At 39.5% G+C, this 22,118-nt stretch overlaps 1 pseudogene; it reads right to left on the bottom strand.

Annotated features, from left to right (window-relative positions):
• Window positions 1–17,030: 17,030 nt before the first annotated feature.
• On the bottom strand, window positions 17,031–18,196 carry LOC101104917 (large ribosomal subunit protein uL3-like; annotated as a pseudogene).
• Between the last annotated feature and the right edge of the window lie 3,922 nt (window positions 18,197–22,118).

The raw sequence follows: 22,118 nt of genomic DNA, 5'->3' as shown, positions 1-22,118 counted from the left end.
TTATGCAATTGCAAATAGGATTGTTTTCTCAATTTTTCATTCTGATAATTCATTGTTAGTGTATAGAAATGCAACAGATTTGTGTATGTAATTTTCTATCCTGAAACTTTGCTGAATTTGTTAGTTCTAATACTTTTTGGTGGTGTCTTTAGGATTTTATATATGTAGTATCACATCATCTGTAACCATATATATATGAAACATTCCATCATATATGTGGAGCTATATATAATAAATAAATAATATTCCATTATACGTAATATTTCACTCAGCATAAAAAAGAATGAAATCTTGTCATTTGCAACAACATGTGTGGACATAGAGGATATTATTCTAAGTGTGATGTCAGACAAAGACAAATACCATATGATTTCCCTTCTATGTGGAATCTAAAAAGCAAAATAAGTGAACGCACAAATCAAAGCAGAACCAGACTCACAGATACGGAGAACAAACCGCCAGAGGGGAGAAGGGTGAAGGGTGGAGTGAAATAGAGGAGGGATATTAACACGGACAAACTTCCAACTATAAAATAAATAAATCATGAGGATACAATATATAGCATAGGGAATATAGTCAACAATATTGTAATAACTGTATTATAATGGTAACCAGACAGTAACTTGTTACACTCGGTAACAAGTTTCCAAATGTAACATGGTAACTGGACAGTAGTGTGGGGATCATTTTATAAATACATGAAGATATCAAATCACAAAATATCACAATAACGCTAATATAAAATTGTATGTTAAAAAGAAAGAAAATAATAGTAAGATTGGAGACCTAAATGCAACCATATCAATTAAATAAATAAATACTTTGGGGAGAGAAAAGTAGAAGGTTTTATTTTTAAATGTTCCTGCTTAATCCAAACATTCAGATATCACATTCCGCAAATCACCAACAGTACTAAAATTAAACGCAGGAGTGCTAGCTAAATCAGAACTTTTAAAAGAATGATTGACATACTTGACAATCTAATGGAGGTAGAGAAACCATAGAATTAAAAGAAAAAGATAAGTGACAAGCATAGGAAAAATGTTGTGATGGCATGGAAAAGCTTATATGAAGACGGCAATGTAAAAAAAAAATGGACTGAGGCTATGACCGATGAATCTAGAGAAGGTCTTTGCCACCCCATGGACTGTAGCCCGCCAGGTTCCTCTGTCCGTGGGATTCTCCAGGTAAGAATGCTAGAGTGGGTTGCTATGCCCTCCTCCAGGGAATCTTCCCAACCCAGGGATTGAACCGGGGCCTCCCGCATTGCAGGCAGATTCTTTACAGTTTGAGCTACCCTAAAAATGACCAGTAAACATTTAATCCAATAGTCAAAGACATACAAAGTAAAATACCAATTCAATATTATTGTTGATCCATTGTGGATAAAGAAAAATTGCTAACTCCTCTGATTGGACAGAGTGTGGATAAAGGGGTCTCTCATACACTGGACTATACACAAAAGAAAAACTGGTAAAACAAAAAGGACAATTTATTTTTACTTCTAGCATAAGAGAAAATCAGTTTGGTAACAAGTTTTCAAGTGTAAAATGTGCATACACTTTGAACTAGAAAATCTGTTCCTAAGGCTTTTTTTTAAAGGAATTATGTCACAACTGATCAAAATTCATTTCTGCACTTTTTTACCTTAGAATCATGTAGGTCTTTATTTTTCATTGGCATATAATTGCTTTACAATGCTGTGTTAGTTTCTGTAGAACTAAGTGAATCAGCTCTATGTATACATATATCCCCTTCCTCTTTGACTTCCTTCCCACTCCATCCCCATCCCATCCATCTAGGTCATCACAGAGCACCTGCAGGGGGCGCTCCGCAGAAAGAGAGAGGCAGTGGAACTTCCCTCAGCAAGGCCGAGGGGTCCCAAGGAGAGGCGAGGCTGCTGTCGGAAAACCCAGCCCCTCAGCGATCCAAAAACAATCACACGCGACAGCACTTCCCTCTAAGCAGTTCCACTTCATTGCTGCAAACTCTTGGTTTATACAGGCACGCAAGGGGGTTTTGCGAGGGTTGCACCAATCACGTTAAAGGTCAAATTGTAATATGCCATAGTTGCACCAATCATGTTAAAGGTCAAATCTTAATATACCATAGTTGCACCAATCACGTTAAAGGTCAAGTCGTCATGTGCTTCATTGTAACAGGAGTCTATGGTGATCACATGCTGCACGGAAATCAAGAGAGCCAATCAAAAACTTTAACATAGACCACGCCCCTCTCTCTTCCACCAGGCGCCATCTTAGCTCTAAACCGCAAAGCTAGCCCTTCTTTCTTCAAGGTTTCCCATTTAGGGCCCCACAAGCACTGAGCTGAGCCTCCTGTTCTTTATAGTAGGTTCCCCCCAGCTATCTATTTTATGCCTGGTAGTGCTAATTTCTCAATCTGTCCCACCCTCCCTTTCCACTCCATGTCTACACTATATTAGCAAAAACTTGGCAATCAAAATGTCCATCAAAAGGGAATTAGGTAAATATATTCTGGAGTCACCATATAGTAGAATATTTTATAATCATTAAAAATATTGGTGGATGACAGATGGATGAATTGTATATTGTGTACATATACAATGGAACAGAATAATGCTATTTGCAGCAACAAGGGTCCAATTAGATATTATCATATTAATAAGCAGAAAAAGACAAATACCATATAATATTGCTTATATGTGGAATCTAAAATATGACACAAATGAATCTACGTTTGTTAGCAGGAACAGAATCACAGACTTAGAGAACACACTGGTGATTACCAAGCAGGAAGGATGGAGTGAGAAGGTGGGTCAGCAGATATAAGCTTTTACATATCAAAATGGACAAATACCAAAGTCATAGTGCTTAACACAGCAAACTATATTCAATATCCTATGATAAACCATAATGGAAAAGAGTATTTTTTAAAATATATATTTTATATATATATATAATTCAGTCAATTTGCGGAATAGTAGTAATTAACACTGTAAATCAACGGTACTTTAATAAAAACTGTTGATGGAGGTTTATATGAACAGAAATAAATTGTGGTGATATTAACCCAGGTTCTCTCTCCACCTATCACTAAATCAATGCATTTATTGGCTCAGGAAAAGAACAAAGTAAACTTAATAAATGTGTATGTGAATGAAATTTTAAAGTTAAAAAGCTTAGGCTTAAAGAGCTGGACTTTGTGAGAGTAACATGTTTAGTTTGAAGTGTGGTTGTTCATATTAGAAGTCAAAGTCTTAAAGTGTTAAAACAAGTGATAGATTTGGAAGAATAACTGTCTAGTGAGTTTTCCTCCTTTCTGGGTGAAGAAGCAGCTTTATTTTTCACAGAGAGTAGAGTAACAAACTTGGCTGCTATCAGTGTTCTCTGAAAAGGAATATAATTCTCTGCATTCGTGTTGACCAAGCTTTGACAGTGGGGTGAGTGGGGAGAATAGGAATCCAATTTCAGTTAAGGCGTACCTGTGAAGAGGGTGCCTATGCTTTCCTTCTCTAGGTAGAGCCTTTAAAGAAGCTCTATGTTCGGTACGTGTATTAGTTTTAAATTACTGCTATAACAAATTACCACAAGTATTCTAGAGGTCAGAAGCACAAGATCAGTCTCAGTGTGTTAAAATCAAGGTTGTTGTGGAATCTACACTCCTTCTGAAGGATTTAGGGAGAATGTATTCCTTGCCTCTTCTAGCTTCTAGAGACTTCCTTCACTCATAACCCTTTTCTCATTTCTAATGCCAGCAGTGTAGCATCTTCCAGCATCTCCCTCTCTCTGTTTATCTCCTTTGCAGCTTCTGATCTTCGTACTTCCCTTTTCAATAAGGGTCTTACGATTATGTTGGGCCTACCAGGATAATCTGGTATAATCTATAGCAAGATCTTTAACTTAATCACATCTGCTATGTAAAGTATCCTGTTCTGCCTATGAGAATGTGAACATCTCTGAGGGCCACTGTCGCATGGTGCCCTAGCAGCAGAATGGCAATGCCTGTGTTAGGCGTGTCAGCTTGTAGTCCCAAGGGTGATCTCAGTCTGGCACTGGGAAAGCGACTGAGGGGGTGCAGATGATGTTACACAGTGGATGCTTGTGTCCCTCAAAATTCACCTGACCCTGAGAAGTGACAGTGTTAGGAGGTGTGGCTTTGGGGAGGTGGTTTGGTAATGAGGGTGGAGCCCTCATAAATGGTGTTAGTACCATTATGAAGGAGGCTCCAGAAAGCTCCCTGGCCCCTTCTGCCATGTGAGGACACGGTGAGAAGATAGCAGTCTACAAACTAAGAAGTAGGCTCTTAACAGACACGGAATCTGCTGACACCTTGATTTTGGGCTTCCCAGCCTCCAGAACCATGAAAAAGAAATGTCTATTGTTTAAGCCACACAGTCTATGGTATATTTAGTTTTAACAGACTAAGGCAGATGGGTTGGTGGGCAGACTTGAAGAGACCTTGTGTTTGGAATAAAGTGGATGCAGAATACACAATCTGACAGCCAGCTGTCAGGGAATGATTCCAACCCTCTCACCAGACAAAGCAAGAATGAAACCTGCTGCCTAGAGGGCAGATAAAAGGCAGCATAAGACAGAGGAGCATCATTAAGGTTCTAACCTTGTTCTTTCTGCTGCCCAGATGATTCATAGCCCTTGACCATTAACTGAAAAATCACCATGGGTGAAGTGATTGAGAAAGAGAGAAAAAAGTCCCGAAGTGCTGTGACTATGTCAAACCATAAGAAACCAAGAAAACAGTGAACTGACAGAGTCCACCATGAATTGCCCAGATGGACTTTTCCACTAGTTGTGGGTCTTAAAAATAAATTGAGCCGTAAAACTGTAAGTTTTGTGCACTTTAGTAAATATTTTAAAATTTAAAACATATTTATTAATATGTAAAGATGTCTATAATTTATTTTACAAAAATGCACTATAAAAATGATATGTGTTATCCTATTTAATCGTTACATTGTTTGTTTGGGGTTTTTTGGGAAGCCATAGCTATTTGTTTAAATTTTCTATATTTACTTTTGGCTGTGCTGTGTCTTCATTCCTCTGTGGGCTTTTCTGCAGTTGTGGCGAGCAGGGACTGCTGGCTTGTTGCCGTGTGCCGGCTCCTCATGTCAGTAGCTTCTCTTACTGTGGCTGCCGGGCTCTAGAGCACAGGCTCTGTAGCTGTGGCACACGGGCTTACTTGCTCCATGGCACGTGGGATCTTCCTGGACCAGGGATCGAACCCATATCTCCTGCATTGTCAGATGGATTCTTTACCATTGAGTCACCAGGGAAACCCTGTTATATTGTATTTACACTTGTTTATGCACAGAAAAATGTCTTAAAGATGATGCTTCTAATTAAACATGGGTATTTCTAGGTGATTGGATGATGTGATTTTTTTGTACTTTTTTCTTTACATCTCTCCAGTCTGTGCAGTTATTTATACAATGAGCATGTTTTGTTTAAATAATCAGTAAAAATAATACAGCTATTTCCCCTTTAGCAAAAGTTATGATAAAAGATGCATGCTTGCTAAGTTGCCTCAGCTGTGTCTGTCACTTTGTGATCCTAAGGACTGTAGCCTGCGAGGCTCCTCTGTCCATGGAATTTTACAGGCAAGAATATTGGAGTGGGTTGCCATGTCGTCCTCATTTATTTTAGATAGTAAGAAGTTGTGGAAAGAACACTGAACTTTCTGCTGGCAAAATGAGATCAAGTGTCACTTTTTTACTGTACTGATCATGTGACTTTGGACAAGCCACCTACGGTTTCTGGGCCCCATCTGAAAACTGAGGGCAATGACGCTAGCTATTCTGCCTCGCAGTGGTACCATGTAGAATGCCTTGGGCTTGACATTTAACGTGTTATCTAACCCTCAAAACAACTCTTGGGGTGGCTATTATTATCACCCTCATTATACAAAACCAAATACAGAGAATACATACTACAGTTCTTTGAAAAATAGGTACCTATGCTCTTCTTGCAATATCTTCAAGAAGAAACTCTTGCAGTGTTCTCTGTATTTGTGGATGTCACATACAAGCTCTTTAAACAGTTTACATATAAATTGATTCCCAGCGTGATGATCAACTTCCTTTAAGATATTCAGCAATTTGAAGAGAGATCTGAGAGTTCCCCTTGTGAAGACAGCCTCTTGATTTATTTATTTATTTTTTAAATTTTTAAATTAAATTTTTTTTTGTTTACTTTACAATATTGTATTGGTTTTGCCATACATCAACATGAATCCACCACGGGTGTACACGTGTTCCCAATCCTGAACCCCCCTCCTACCTCCCTCCCCATACCATCCCTCTGGGTCATCTCAGCGCACCAGCCCCAAGCATCCTGTATCCTGCATCAAACCTAGACTGGCGTTTCATTTCTTATATGATATTATACATGTTTCAATGCCATTCTCCCAAATCATCCCACCCTCTCCCTTTCCCACAGAGTCCAAAAGACTGTTCTATACATCTGTGTCTCTTTTGCTGTCTCGCATACAGGGTTATCATTACCATCTTTCTAAATTCCATATATATGCGTTAGTATACTGTATTGGTGTTTTTCTTTCTGGCTTACTTCACTCTGTATAATCGGCTCCAGTTTCATCCACCTCATTAGAACTGATTCAAATGTATTCTTTTTAATGGCTGAGTAATACTCCATTGTGTATATGTACCACAGCTTTCTTATCTGCTGATGGACATCTGCTGATGGACATCTAGGTTGCTTCCTTGTCCTGGCTATTATAAACAGTGCTGCGATGAACATCGGGGTACATGTGTCTCTTTCAATTCTGGTTTCCTCGGTGTGTATGCCCAGCAGTGGGATTGCTGGGTCATAAGGCAGTTCTATTTGCAATTTTTAAAGGAATCTCCACACTGTTCTCCATAGTGGCTGTACTAGTTTGCATTCCCATCAACAGTGTAGGAGGGTTCCCTTTTCTCCACACCCTCTCCAGCATTTATTGCTTGTAGACTTTTGGATCGCAGCCATTCTGACTGGCATGAAATGGTACCTCATTGTGGTTTTGATTTGCATTTCTCTGATTATGAGTGATGTTGAGCATCTTTTCTTGTGTTTGTTAGCCATCTGTATGTCTTCTTTGAAGAAATGTCTATTTAGTTCTTTGGCCCACTTTTTGATTGGGTCGTTTATTTTTCTGGAATTGAGCCACAGGAGTTGCTTGTATATTTTTGAGATTAGTTGTTTGTCAGTTGCTTCATTTGCTATTATTTTCTCCCATTCCGAAGGCTGTCCTTTCACCTTGCTTATAGTTTCCTATGTTGTGCAGAAGGTTTTAATTTTAATTAGATCCCATTTGTTTATTTTTGCTTTTATTTCCAGTATTCTGGGAGGTGGGTCATAGAGAATCCTGCTGTGATTTATGCCGGAGAGTGTTTTGCCCATGTTCTCCTCTAGGAGTTTTATAGTTTCTGGTCTTATGTTTAGATCTTTAATCCATTTTGAGTTTATTTTTGTGAATGGTGCTAGAAAGTGATCTAGTTTCATTCTTTTACAAGTGGTGGACCAGTTTTCCCAGCACCACTTGTTAAAGAGATTGTCTTTACTCCATTGTATATTCTTGCTCCCTTTGTCGAAGATAAGGTGTCCATATGTGTGTGGATTTATCTCTGGGCTCTCTATTTTGTTCCATTGTAGAGCCTGAAGACAGCTTCTTTAAAACTAGGTTTTTCAGTGATATTCCTTCTGTCACTGCCAGCACACTTGATTTAAACTTTGCTCCTGAGAAATAGGTTGTTGAATGAAAGTATCAGTTATATACCTGTGTTTACTAAATTTGAGGTGGTTCCTAAAGCAGTTCTCTGTGTGTATTTGTGTCACATAAACATATAGGTTTTATATATGTATACATACATATATTCAAGTTAAGTGCTCAGCTACCATAAATTACCTAGTACTCTAGTTAATATGAGATATATTATGGCATGGATATAAATGAGGAAACTAGAATCAGGAATATGGACCAAGTATATTACCATACGAAATTAAAGTGACGAGACTAATTCTGTATAACCTAATCAGAAAAATGAGTACAAATACACTCTTTTTTACCTAAAACCTTTGAGGCTACAAAGACTTTAGAATTCAGAGATTTTTGAATTTCAGAAAGATAATCTAATTCATATAACTTATGTAATGTGCTGATGTATAATAAAATGTTCCCAACAAGTCTTTGCCTTGTAATCAAGCACATTGTTATTTCTGCAGAGAAATGAATGAATATTCGTGCTAACTAGGGTAAATAGTCTTTAAACAGTTGTATATCAGTTCACACTTTGCTGACAAGTGAGTTTGCCACAAACTTAGGAAGAACTTTTCAGTTCAATTAAATGCGGTGCTTCTGTTTCCAACCTGTTTTCAGGTTTTCACTTGCTCATTTTCCTGCTCTTGCGATGTGCTGAGAGGGGTTCACAGTTGTAGAAAGAGACAATGTGAAGGCGCCACGTTGACTCCTATCTGAAGCATGATCACTAATGGCAGTACGAAAGTTGTCTACAGGAAGGAGGTGCTTGCTTCACAGCATCAATGTGTTTGTTCTCCCCAGATGAATAAAGCATATCCGTGTCACTGCATGGAAAGAGCTGGTAAACAGTTTCCCATGTTAAAGCTTTTAGAAGACTTTCACTTGTGTGAACATCTAACTGTTGACCTCTGCTCTATGGGATCTTGCTAATGGTAATGCTTGTTAGCTATTTCAAGTTCTGATGACCTAGTTACAGTTACTGGCAATGTTGATACACTCAGTCAGGACTGTAGATACTTTCATAATTTGATGATTATGCAAGTAAGGTGTGTAAAGGGTGTATTTTTCCTGGACTTGGTAGAACATTTCCATTAGCAATAGATTAAACATAAAGACTGACATGAGGTTGGAAAAAAAGTTTTCCAGTGATGATGTTGTTGTTCAGTTGCTAAGTCGTGTCCAACCCTGGGACCCCATGGACTGCAGCACACAAGCCTCCTCTATTCTCTACTATCTCCTAGAGCTTGCTGAAATTTATGTCCATTGAGTTGGTGACGCTATATAACCATCCTATCCTCTGCTACCCCCTTCTTTTGCCCTCATTCTTTCCCAGCATCAAGGTCTTTCCCAATGAGTCAGCTCTTCATATCAGGTGGCCAAAATATTGGAGCTTCCACTTCAGCATCAGTCCTTCCAATGAATATTCAAGTTTGATTTCCTTTAAGATTGACTTATTTGATCTTCTTTCAGTCCAAGGGACTCTCATGAGTCTTCTCTAGCACCAGCTGTGACTCACACTTTTGTCTACTTCAAAAGAAACCATGTGTCTAAGTGTTGATGTCAGTGCTTAGGATCTAATAATGGATAGGATATCCATGAAGGATATAATGAGGAGAAAGTTTACAGAAAAAGTCCTCTCTCTACCTAACTCTCCTCCGCAAATCTTCCAACTACTCTGTCAAACTAGATCCAACTGTGATTGAAGAGAATAGGCATCTGCTATTTTTTTTTTTTTTTTTTTGTCTCAGAGAAGGAGCCTCACAATGGCAGGTTAATGTAGAAAAGTCAATCTGAGCAACTCATGGTGGACTCAGTCAGTCCAGTGTTTCCTTACTTACCCATGGTTTAACATAGTTACAGAACTTCAAGGCCTTTCTGTCTCTTTTCTCCTTCCCTTCACTCAGGGTGATTTTTCAGGTAAAGGGGAAGGGTTTTGAATCATCTGGGCAGCAGAGAGGACAAGATTTGGTCCTTGATGATGCTCCTTGATCCTATGCTGCCTTTTATTTGTTCAATGGCCTCTATTCTTGTTACATCTGCTAAGACGGCTAGAGCAAAGATTTGGTGGAATCACTCAACAATCTTGAAAGAGCTATCATCTTACTAGGAATGGGGAAACAGACCCAGAAAGGTTAGGTACATTTTGCAAGACAAATGTAGGTATACAGTGTAGGTATACACTGTCTATTAAGCTTCTAGAGATACCTATGCTTTATTAAATTACACATAAAAATATGTAGGGATACTTCTTAAAGTCCCCTTCATGGACCACAGCCTTGTGTGGCAACAAGACTTGCATAACTCAGTGAAGCTATGAGCCATGTCATGCAGGGCCACAACACAGACTGGGTCATAGTGAACAGTTCTGATGAAACTGGTCCATTGGAAGAGGAAGTGGCCGACCACTCTTGTATTCTTGCTGAGAGAACCCCATGAACAGCGTGAGAATGCAAAAAGAAATGACACTGGAAGATGAGCCCCCTAGGTCGGAAAGTATCCAGTGTGCTGCTGGGGAAGAGCAGAGGGCAATTATGAACAGCTCCAGAAAGAATGAAGTGGCTGGGCCAAAGCAAAAACAATGCTCAGTTGTCTATGTGTCTGGTGGTGAAAGTAAAGTCTGATGCTGTAAAGAACAATATCGCATAGGAATCTGGAATGTTGGGTCCAAGAATCAAGGTGAATTGGACATGGTCAAGTGGGAGATGGCAAGAGTGAACATCGACATCTTAGGAATCAATGAACTAAAATGGATGGGAACGGGTGAATTTAATTCAGATGACCCTTATATATACTACTGTGGGCAAGAATCCCTAAGAAGAAATGGAGTCGACAAAAGAGAATGATGTCAGTTTGTTTCCAAGCCAATCAACATCACAATAATATAAGTCTATGTCCAACCACTAAAGACAAAGAAGCTGAAACCGAATGATTCTATGAAGATCTATAAGACCTTTTAGAACTAACATAAAAAAAGTCCTTTTCATCATTGGAACACAAAATTAGGAAGTCAAAAGATCCCTGGAGTAACAGGAAGTTTGGCCTTGGACTACAAAATGAAGCAGGACAAAGGCTAACAGAATTTTACCAAAAGAACATACTGGTCATAGTAAGTGTGCTTTTCCAACAACACATAAGAATACTCTATACATGGCCATTACCAAATAATCAATACTGAAATCAGATTGATTATATTCTTTGCAGCTGAAGATGGAGAAGGTCTATACAGTCAGCAAAAGCTGGAGCTGATTGTGGCTGAGGTCATGAGCTCCTTATTGAAAATTCAGGCTCAATTGAAAAAAGTGGGGAAAACCACAAGGCCATTTAGCTATGACCTAAATCAAATCAATTATGATTATGCAGTGGAGGTGATGAATAGATTCAAGGGATTAGATCTGGTAGACAGACTGTCTGAAGAACTATGGATGGAGATTTGTAACATGGTTCAGGAGGCAGTGAACAAAATCATACCAAAGAAAAATAAAGGTGAAAAGGCAAAGAGGTTGTCTGAGAAAGCTTTACAAACAGTTGAGAAAAAAAAAGTGAAACAGAAGGGAGAAAAGGAAAGATAAACCCAACTGAACGCAGAGTTCCAGAGAGTAACAGTAGAGATAAGAAGACCTTCTTCTATGAATAATGCACAGAATAGAGCAAAACAACAGAATGGGAAAGACTAGAAATCTCAAGAAAATTGGAGACATCAAGGGAACATTTCATGCAAGTATGGGCTCAATAAAGGACAGAAATGGTAAAGACCTAGCAGAAGCAGAAGAGATTAAGAAGTGGCAAGAACACACAGAAGGACTATATATAAAAGGTCTTAAAGATGCAGATAACCATGATGGTGTGGTCTCTCACCTACAGCCAGACATCCTGGGGTATGAAGTCAAGTAGGCCTAAGTAAGCATTACTATGAACAAAGCGAGTGGAGGTGATAGAATTCCAGCTGAGTTATTTAAAATCCTAAAAGATAATGCTGTTCAAGTGCTGCATTCAACATGCCAACAAATTTGGAAAACTTAGCAGTGGCACAGGACTGGAAAAGGTCAATTTCCGTTCCAATCCCAAGAAAAGTCAACAAAAAAGAATGATCAAATTAAGTAAAATTGCATTACACATGCTAGCAATGTCATGTTTAAAATCCTTCAAGCGAGGCTTCAGGAGGACATGAACTGAGAACTTCCAGATGTACAAGGTGGGTTTAGAAAAGTCAGAGGAACCAGAGATCAAATTGCCAACATGTGCTGAATCATGGAGAAAGCAAGGGAGTTCCAGAAAAACAGCTACTTCAGCTTCATTGACTATACTAAAGCCTTTCACTGTGTGGATCACAATAAACTGGAAAATTCTTCAAGAGATGGGAATACCAGACCACCTTACTTGCCTCCTGAGAAACCTGTATGTGGGTCAAGAACCAACAGTTAGAACTGGACATGGAACAGCAGACTTGTTCCAAATTGGGAAAGGAGTACATCAAGGCTATACATTATCACCCTGCTTATTTAACTTATATGCAGAATACATCACGTGAAATGCTGAGCTGGATGAAGCACAAGCTGGAATCAAGATTGCCAGAAGAAATATCAAAAACCTCAGATATGCAGATGATGACACTCTAACAGGAGAAAGTGAAAGAGAACCGAAGAACCTCTTGATGCGGGTGAAAGAAGAGAGTGCAAAAGCTGGCTTGAAACTCAGCATTCAAAAAACTAAGATTGTGGCATCCAGTCCTATCACTTCATGGCAAATAGGTGAGGGAAAAGAGGAAACAGTGACAGATTTTATTTTCTTGGGCTCCAAAATCACTGTGGACAGTGTCTGCAGCCTTGAAATTGAGAGACACTTGCTCCTTGGAAGAAAAGCTATGACAAACCAAGACAATGTATTAAAAAGAGACATCAGTTTTGCCAACAATGTTTCATACACTCAAAGCTGCGGGTTTTTCCGTTAGTCATGAACAGATGTGAGAATAGGACTATGATGAAAGCTGAGCTTGGAAGAACTGATACTTTTGAATTGTGGTTCTGGAAAAAAGCCTGCAAGGAGATCAAACGAGTTAATCCTAAAAGAAATAAACCCTGAATACTCATTGTATACTGATACATTGTATACTCATTGTATACTGATACTGAAGCTCAAATACTTTGGCCACCTGATGGGCTTCCCTGGTGGCTCAGAGGTTAAAACCTCTGCCTGCAATGTGGGAGACCTGGGTTCAATCCCTGGGTCAGGAAGATCCCCTGGAGAAGGAAATGGCAACCCACTCCAGTATTCTTGCCTGGAGAATCCCATGGACATAGGAGCCTGGTGGGCTACAGTCCATGGGGTAGCAAAGAGTAGGACACATGACTGAGTGACTTCACTTTCACTTTCTTTCACCTGATGCAAAGAGCTAACCTATTAGAAAAGACTGTGTTGCTGAGAAACATTAAAGGCAAAAGGAGAAGGGAGTGGCAGAGGATGAGATGGTTAGATAGCATCACTGGCTCATTGATATGAATCTGAGAAAACTCTGCGAGATAGCGAAAGACAGGGGAGCCTGGCATGATGCAACCTGTATGCTGGCAGAGAGTCTGACATGACTTAAGAGACAGCAACTTCTTAAAGGAATAAAACGTACAAAATAGGATCAATTTATGATTAGGAGAAATAGACCAAAGAAGAATGAAAAACACAAGAATGATTAAAACACCTTCCATATAGTCAACATGTATATTATTCCTGTAAGTTTGGCATGAAAAAACATTGTGTAACTGTGTGTGTACTCATCTAAAGTGATAAGAGACTAGGAGATAAAAATCTCCTAAACATAAACAGCAGTTTTGTTTCCAGTGATAGTACAAAGAGCCAGGGAAAATCTATACTAGGTAGTTTAAATTACTTTATTGAGGCTGACTTTGAGTGATTTGGCTCTTATTCTGTGCTAGCAAAAACACCTCTGTGGAATATTAAATTGTGAGAAGTTTAGGAAAGTAAATAAAATTTTATTTAAAAAATTATGGAATGAAAAAAAGCTATGTGTTTTATTTCCTTTTCTGTTCATTTAAACTCATATACCGACAGTCCACTCACCTTCACTCACCTTCACATACATAACCCACACAAAATATATATGGAATAAATCTTTTCCAAATCTAATCACAAATAACACATTTTCTAATGAGGGTTGTCCAGGCATTGTTATAGGCTTGTAGGGAATAACATTTTAGTTTAAAATCCTCTAAGCAGACCATATGCCAACTGGTCTTATTAATCAAATGTTTGTCCCTATAGAAGACTCAAGTCCTCTTCATTAGCTTTTCATTAAAATGGTGAACTGAATGAATTTTTCAAGATACATACTGGTTAAATGGCTTGTTTTCCATTTTGATGTTTCCCTTGGGCTTCCCTGGTGGCTCAGAGGGTAAAGCATCTGCCTGTGATGTGGAAGACCCAGGTTCGATCCCTGGGTCGGGAAGATCCCCTGGAGAAGGAAATGGCAACCCACTCCAGTATTCTTGCCTGGAGAATCCCATGGACAGAGGAGATTGGTGGGCACATCCATGGGGTTGCAAAGAGTCAGACATGACTGAGCGACTACACTAATACTTAACACTTGTGTGAAAAAAGTTGGGGGAAGCTGAATTAGATGTGTTGAGCTGAGCATGTAGACATGGCATTCAGCAAGTTGAACTCCCTAAATGGAACCATCAGCAGGGACTCATAGGGGAGATATTACCTTATGGATTAGGTATGTCTGATATACGTGTGTGTGTGTGTGTGTGCGCGCGCGCGTGTGTGTGTGTGTGTGTGTGTATGCCTGAACTGACAGTGAAAACAAATAAATATTCAAGAAAATAATTTTTTTTTTTAAATCGACCTGGTCATCAAGGAAATTCAATTTATTTTTAGTTAGATTTGTAACCTCCTGCCGACCCCATTAAATGTAGAAAAGTTTATTTGCCAACAGGATAAAATTAAGAGAAAATTGTAAGTAGAAGTGTTTCTAAAACCTGACTTATCCTCCCTATGCTTAAAATATGATATTTCTGGATGATGAAAAATTAGTAGATTAAACTATAATGTTTTGAGGGTAACTACTCTAAAAGGCTCCACATGGTGTGGCTTAGTTTCATTGAGTTAGACAAGCTGTGGTCCATGTGATCAGATTGGCTAGTTATCTGTGATTGTGGTTTCAGTCTGTCTGCCCTCTGATGTCCTCTCTCAGTGCCTACTGTCTTACTGGGGTTTCTCTTAGTTTGGATGTGGGGTATCTCTTCACGGCTGCTCCAGCAAAGTGCAGCTGCTGCTCCTTACCTTGGAGGTGGGGTAGCTCCTCTAGGCCACCATCCCTGACCTCGGGCATGGGGTAGCTCCTCTCAGCCACACTTGTGCCCATAGGACTGGAAAAGGTCAGTTTTCATTCCAATCCCAAAGAAAGGCAATGCAAAAGAATGCTCAAACTATCGCACAATTGCACTCATCTCACATGCTAGTAAAGTGATGCTTAAAATTCTCCAAGCCAGGCTTCAGCAATATGTGAACTGTGAACTCCCTGATGTTCAAGCTGGTTTTAGAAAAGTCAGAGGAACTAGAGATCAAATTGCCAACATCCACTGGATCATCAAAAAAGCAAAAGAGTTCCAGAAAAAAATCTATTTCTGCTTTATTGACTATGACAAGGCCTTTGACTGTGTGGATCACAATAAACTGTGGAAAATTCTGAAAGAGATGGGAATACAGACCACCTGACCTGCCTCTTGAGAAACCTCTATGCAGGTCAGGAAGCAACAGTTAGAACTGGACATAGAAAAACAGACTGGTTCCAAATAGGAAAAGGAGGATGCAAGGTGTATATTGTCATCCTGCTTAACAGAGTACATCATGAGAAATGCTGGGCTGGAGGAAACACAAGCTGGAATCAAGATTGCTCGGAGAAATATCAATAACCTCAGATATGCAGATGACACCACCCTTATGGCAGAAAGTGAAGAGCTAAAGAGCCTCTTGATGAAAGTGAAAGATAAGAGTGAAAAAGGCGACTTAAAGCTCAACATTCAGAAAACTAAGACCATGGCATCTGGTCCCATCACTTGATGGGAAATAGATGAGGAAACAGTGGAAACAGTGACTGACTTCATTTTTCTGGGCTCCAAAATCACTGAAGATGGTGATTGCAGCCATGAAATTAAAAGACGCTTACTCCTTGGAAGAAAAGTTATGACCAACCTAGACAGCATATTAAAAAGCAGAGACATTACTTTGCCAACAAAGGTCCATCTAATCAAGGCTATGGTTTTTCCAGTTGTCATGTATGGATGTGAGAGTCAGACTATAAAGAAAGGTGAGCGCCAAAGAATTGATGCTTTTGAACTGTGGTGTTGGAGAAGACTCTTGAGAGTCCCTTGGACTGCAAGGAGATCCAACCAGTCCATTCTGAAGGAGATAAGTCCTGGATGTTCATTGGAAGGACTGATGTTGAAGCTGAAACTCTAATACTTTGGCCACATGATGTGAAGAGCTGATTTATTTGAAAAGACCCTGATACTGGGAAAGATTGAGGGCAGGAGGAGAAGGGGATGACAGAGGATGAGATGGTTGGATGGCATCACTGACTCAATGGACATGGGTTTGGGTGGACTCCAGGAGTTGGTGATGGACAGGGAGGCCTGGCGTGCTGCAGTTCATGGGGTTGCAAAGAGTCGGACATGACTGAGCAACTGAACTGAACTGAACTGAACTCTAAAAGGCTCATTAAACTTGATAAGAAAACATTGAGACCCCAATATAAAAATTAGCAAAGGATATGAACAAACAATACATACCAAGAGAGATAATTAATAAGGAAACATATGGGAAGATGTTTAACCTTCAGTTCAGGTCAGTTCAGTTCAGTTCAATCGCTCAGTCGTGTCCGACTCTTTGCAACCTCATGAATCACAGCACGCCAGGCCTTCTTGTCCATCACCAACTCCCTGAGTTCACTCAGATTCACGTCCATCTAGTCAGTGATGCCATCCAGCCATCTCATCCTCTGTCGTCCCCTTCTTCTCCTGCTCCCAATCCCTCCCTTGCTAGTTATTAAAGAAATACAAGCTAAAATAGCACTGTGTTAATACCATACCATTTAAATGTGTAAAGGAAATTATATCCTGATGATTTCTACCACACATTTGAAGGAGAATTGACATCAGTCCTTTGCAAACTCTTCTAAAAAATAGAAGAGGGAACACTTTCTTCTTTTGTCGTCACTGGAAATCAACTTTATTGAGATTTTGCCAGTTGTACAATCTATTCTGATACTAAGCCCCCTCTTCCGTTGCAATTCAGTCCTTCTTAAGTGGTCCCATGAACCCTTTCTTCTCTTCCACTATCTGGAAGCAGCCATGGCCAAATTTGGAGGTGACGTGAATAAACTTGAAGTTAACTTTCTCTAGGGTCTGCTGTTTGGTCCGCATCAGCAAAGACTTGCACAGGGTGAGTACTCTCTTCTTGGTTCCTACCGAACAGTCTTTGAGCATAAAAAAGTCGTTGGTCACTTCACCACAGTGGACAAAGCCACCCAAAGGGCTGATGCTTTTGGGTGTAATCAATAGAGGCATTGTTCTTGATCATTTTGCCATTCTTGATGAGGTAGTCCTAGCCAATCTTGTAGATCTTCTTATTGATCTTGTGCAGTGATGGCAGCCTCTCTGCCTAGCCCAAGCCACAGAAAGACCACCCAGGGAAGATGACACACCCCAATACAGGCAACTTAGTGAAACTCCTGGTAGGTTTTCCAGGGTAGCTTCTTGGTGTGCCAATGCCTGGTGATCCCTTTGTAGTATTTGCCCTTAGTTGTCCCAATGACAATAATTGTCTCATCCTACTCAAATATTTGGTTCACAGGGACCTGCTGCTCTAGAGTCTTATGGGTCCAGTCCAATTTTTTTGGCCACAGTGCCTCTGTTCACCTGGCTCTCCATTAGGGGGGCCTTATTCTGGCATAGAGGAAGCAGGCACATCTGGGCGTGGGCTGAAGTTCCTCTCCAGCTGCTTCTTGCTTTCTATATCCTGTCACTTCTTACAGTATTTGGTGAAGGCTTTTGTCTTATATTTAATGCCAGTTCTAATAGAAAAACCTTTTGCACTCATTGCTGATATGCTCGGCAAAGACAGACTTAAAGGTCTGGAGGCCTCATAGCGTTTCCGTGCAGCCCACATTGCCCACAGTCATAAAGGGCATAGTCTCCACTATGCTCACAACCTCCACAACTTCTTTCTTATGCACTTTGGACCATGGTCTATCAAGCTTTCTCACAACATGGGTCATGCCAGCCTGGTAGCCAAGGAAGGCTGAGAGGTACATGGGCTTGGAAGAGTCATCCTTGGGGAAGCCCATTACCTTCCCCTGGTGCTGCGTGCTGTACTTCTGAGGCAGGAAGCCCAGGAACCAATGCCTGGGAGTGGAGAACTTCCTGTGAGACATCCTGCCATCAGATGCTGCCGGTAGAAGTCCGAGAATCCTTTCTGACTCATTCTATGAAGCCAGTATGACCCTGATACCAAAGCCAAAGACATCACAAGAAAACTACAAACCAATATCACTTATAGATGCAAAAATCTTCAACAAAATACTAGCAAACTAAATCCTGCAACATATAAAAATATAACACATCATAACCAAGTAGGATTTCTCTCCTCAAAGCATGGATAATTCAATACACAAAAATCATTCAATATAATATACCACACTAATGCAGTGAAGAGAAAAAAACAACATGATCATCTCAACAGATGCAGAAAAAGCATTTGGCAAAATCTAATATCCTTTCATGGAAAAAAAAAAAAAACCCTCAATAAACTGAAAGTTGAAGGGAAAGCCCTCTACCTAATACAGGCCATGTCTAAAAATCCACAACTAACATCATTCTTAAAGAGGGAAAACTAGATCCTCCAAGGTTAAGAATAATACAATAATATCTGCTCTCACCACATCTATTCAATGTTATACTAGAGGTACTAGTTAGAGCAATTATGCATGAAAATGAAATAAAAGACATCCAGATTGGAAAGACTCTCTATTGCATTCTATTTATCTGTGTACCTGTTTTAATGCCTATATGGTATGACTATATCTTTTAAATTATTTGTATGTACAGACAAGGATGGACAAAGAACATGGACACAGGAAACCAAGTGATTAGTTAGCATACTATAATCATTGGGATCATACTCCTTCATTTCTCTTATTAATTATGAAGATTATGAATCAAACACAATATTCTTTGGTATTGTGATGCTTTTATATTTAAAATATTTTTAAAATACTTGAAGGAACATTTCTGAGTGTTCTTTTGGATTTGCCTGGCATATCCAGAAAGATGTATGTGTAGTCTGGATATCTAGAAGATAATTCTGACCAGGAGAAAACACTAGGTGATCATAACAACTCTGGAAGATGCAGCCCAGTGCAGGGAGATGGGAGCCCACATCCTCTGCAGAACAGCCTGGCTAACATTGTCTCCTGGAAGAGCAACCAGGCTGGTGCGGGTAAACATGGGCTTCCCCATTGATCAAGACTAGGACAACAGACTCTGTGCACCATGAAAAAGAAATTTATAATTATAGTAATGGTGATCTTGAGGAATGAAAGGCAAGGTGGCTCAGTCATGTTTGACTCTTTGTGACCCAAGGGATTATACAGTCCATGGAATTATCCAGGCCAGAATATTGGGGTGGGTTGTTTTTCGCTTTTTGGGGGGATCTTCCCAACCCAGGGACTGAACTCAGGTCTCCTTCATTGCAGGCAGATTCTTTACCAGCTGAGCCAAAATGGAAACCTGAATATGAGGAATGCTTCTTATATAAATCACATCAAGCACATCACTGGGTCTTTAAACAAAAGTAAAAAAAAAAAAGATATAACATTTTAAAAATTAAAGCATAATACATGCATATTTACCTATAGTAAAGTGCACAATTCACATTTACACTAGGTGAGTGCTTACATAAGTTACTTTTGCCACTACCCACACCAAGACACTACTTTTCTAGTGTCACCAGCAGGTTCTTGACGCCCACTGATGGTTGATACCCCAGCCAAGGGCAACCACTATCTGACCTGTATAACCATAGACTTAGGTTTGCTGATTTTGAACTTGACAAATATGGGATCGTTCAGCATGTTCTCTTTGCGTCCCATTTCTCTTGCTTAGCATTGCACTGGGAAATTCCTCTGTGATGTGCATGTGCATAATAATAATAATAAAAATAATAATAAAATAATTTCCCTAAGAACATTTGGTCCTGATAGGAGGATGAACAGAGTCAGCTGGAGACCTGTTGCTTCTAAACAAATACAATGGGCAGATGCTTGGGAAAAACCTGTACCACCGTATGGCACCTGTGGAGAGCGCAGGTGAAGTAGAAGGACTGATCAAGAGGCCAAGGTGGCAAAGAAGGGAAATTCACGAGCCTGGGCGGGTTTGCAGGGAGCACACAGTGGTCACATGACCCTTTGGACTAGTGAGTTTGAGGTACACGCAGCGTGATTCTGTCCTACTGTAAAGCTATCTTGACTGTTTCAGGCAGAAGATCAGGTTAGGTTCAGATGAGGAAAAGCTTTCATTTTGGTCATAGTTGTCAGTAAGCGACTTTTTTCGAACACCAGGTTTCTAGGCAATAGCAAACAAGCTTTGGTTGTAAAAGGAGAATCGGTTCCTAAGAGCTATAAACCACATTCCAGAACTTGCTCTGGGAGGACATCAGAGGTTATATTATGTTAAATAGTAATAGTAGTAATAATTTTAGTGTAAGTATTCTTATTTAATGGGGAGGTTGGGGCACGAGTTTTCTCTGTTTAGAGCTGGTGACCTTCTCGGTGGTTCTTCTCCTTCTTAGAGACTGGTGTACAGAATCTTTATTTCCTAGAAAGGGAAACTAATTACTAACTTGTGAATATCTATAGAAGTTGGCAGGTAAGCTTGTTGGCTGCTCATTAATCCAGCTTTCTATTGACAGAGAAAATTTCTTTGTTTGTCATAACTAAACAAATTAAAATGTATAGAACATATTTTGAGCAGTTAAATAGTTTCAGTTTCTCTGTAATTAAGGTAAAATAAGCTGGCACTCACTAAGGTCTGTGTGACCTTGGGGAAATTAGTTCTTGGAGTCCGGGTTTCCTCAACTGTAAAACTATGAGTTTAAATTGAGAACTCTAAAGTGCATTTGTAAATGCTAATATAATAAATTTCTAATTCAAGTCATGTAGAAAATCTAAAAAAAATTCCCCTTAGATGTTAGGCTTAGCCTTACATCAGTGTTGACTCCAGGAACCAAACATTTGATTTTGAATGACTTTGAATTATATTCTGCTTGAATCTGGGTGCTACATTTGGAGCTCACAGTGTACCCCATTGAAGCAGCAGGGAAGCACCAGGAGGCAAAAGAACAATTACTTCTTGAAAGAGTGATGAGACCCTGACAATAGAGTGGTCTTTTCAGTTTAGATAGAGGAAGTGCCAAATGCCAGATAACATTAGATTAATTTGAGATCCAGAGAACATTTAGGTCAGGCTAACAAATTTATCTTTATTTGTGCTCTTAGTAACCTGTGTACCAAGTGTTTATTACTCTTGGACAGGTGCCTTCTGTTTATCTGGGAAGAGCTCATTGAGACATGAGTGTCCATTACATAGGTGTGACACTAAGTGATAGGGAGTTGCGTGTCAAGCCCATGTTGTAAGAGACTGTGTATTATGAGGAGGAAATGTTTATGATTAAGAATTTCTTAGACAAAATGTAGGTTTAGGGTAGGTTTAAATTATCCTGAATTATAAGATGATCGCCAAGGAAAACATATGGTCATCCTCCATGGATTTGTGCTTATTTCAGGCAAAATCATTCCTGACACCCATTCCTCCTTTTACTGCCCAATATTCAGCTGTCAAGTGCTGATGTAAGGCATGGAAATTTCATTTTTCTTTTCTCCTGCAGAAAGCACAAAGATCCTCCCATGCAATCTTCTAAGCTATTGTCATATGGTATGATTTATGTATTTCTTGTATGCTTCTTTCTTTTTAAAACTGGAAGTATATTCTTCTGTTTTATTGGACTATTTATTCTCTTGACACCCTTGGATGTGAGTTAATGGAACCATGATAAAAGGATAGAGAAATAGAACAAACAAGCCTGATGGTATAGATTCAGGACTGCCTGACAGATTACAGATGGCAAGGATAGAAACAAAAGATAAAAATCACCCGACTCATGTGTACTAGGATGGTCCAAATAAACCAGTCCTTGAAGGTTTTGCTACAAAGTGACTCTGAAAAATAAATGCAGAAAAGACTTAATTATGACTGTAGGGATTAAGGAAAGATGTTTGCTTTCCTTAAAAAAATTTAATT

Source organism: Ovis aries, chromosome 10 (assembly GCF_016772045.2).
Source record: "Ovis aries strain OAR_USU_Benz2616 breed Rambouillet chromosome 10, ARS-UI_Ramb_v3.0, whole genome shotgun sequence".
NCBI lineage: Eukaryota > Metazoa > Chordata > Mammalia > Artiodactyla > Bovidae > Ovis > Ovis aries.
This window is presented reverse-complemented; position numbering and strand designations above follow the sequence as displayed.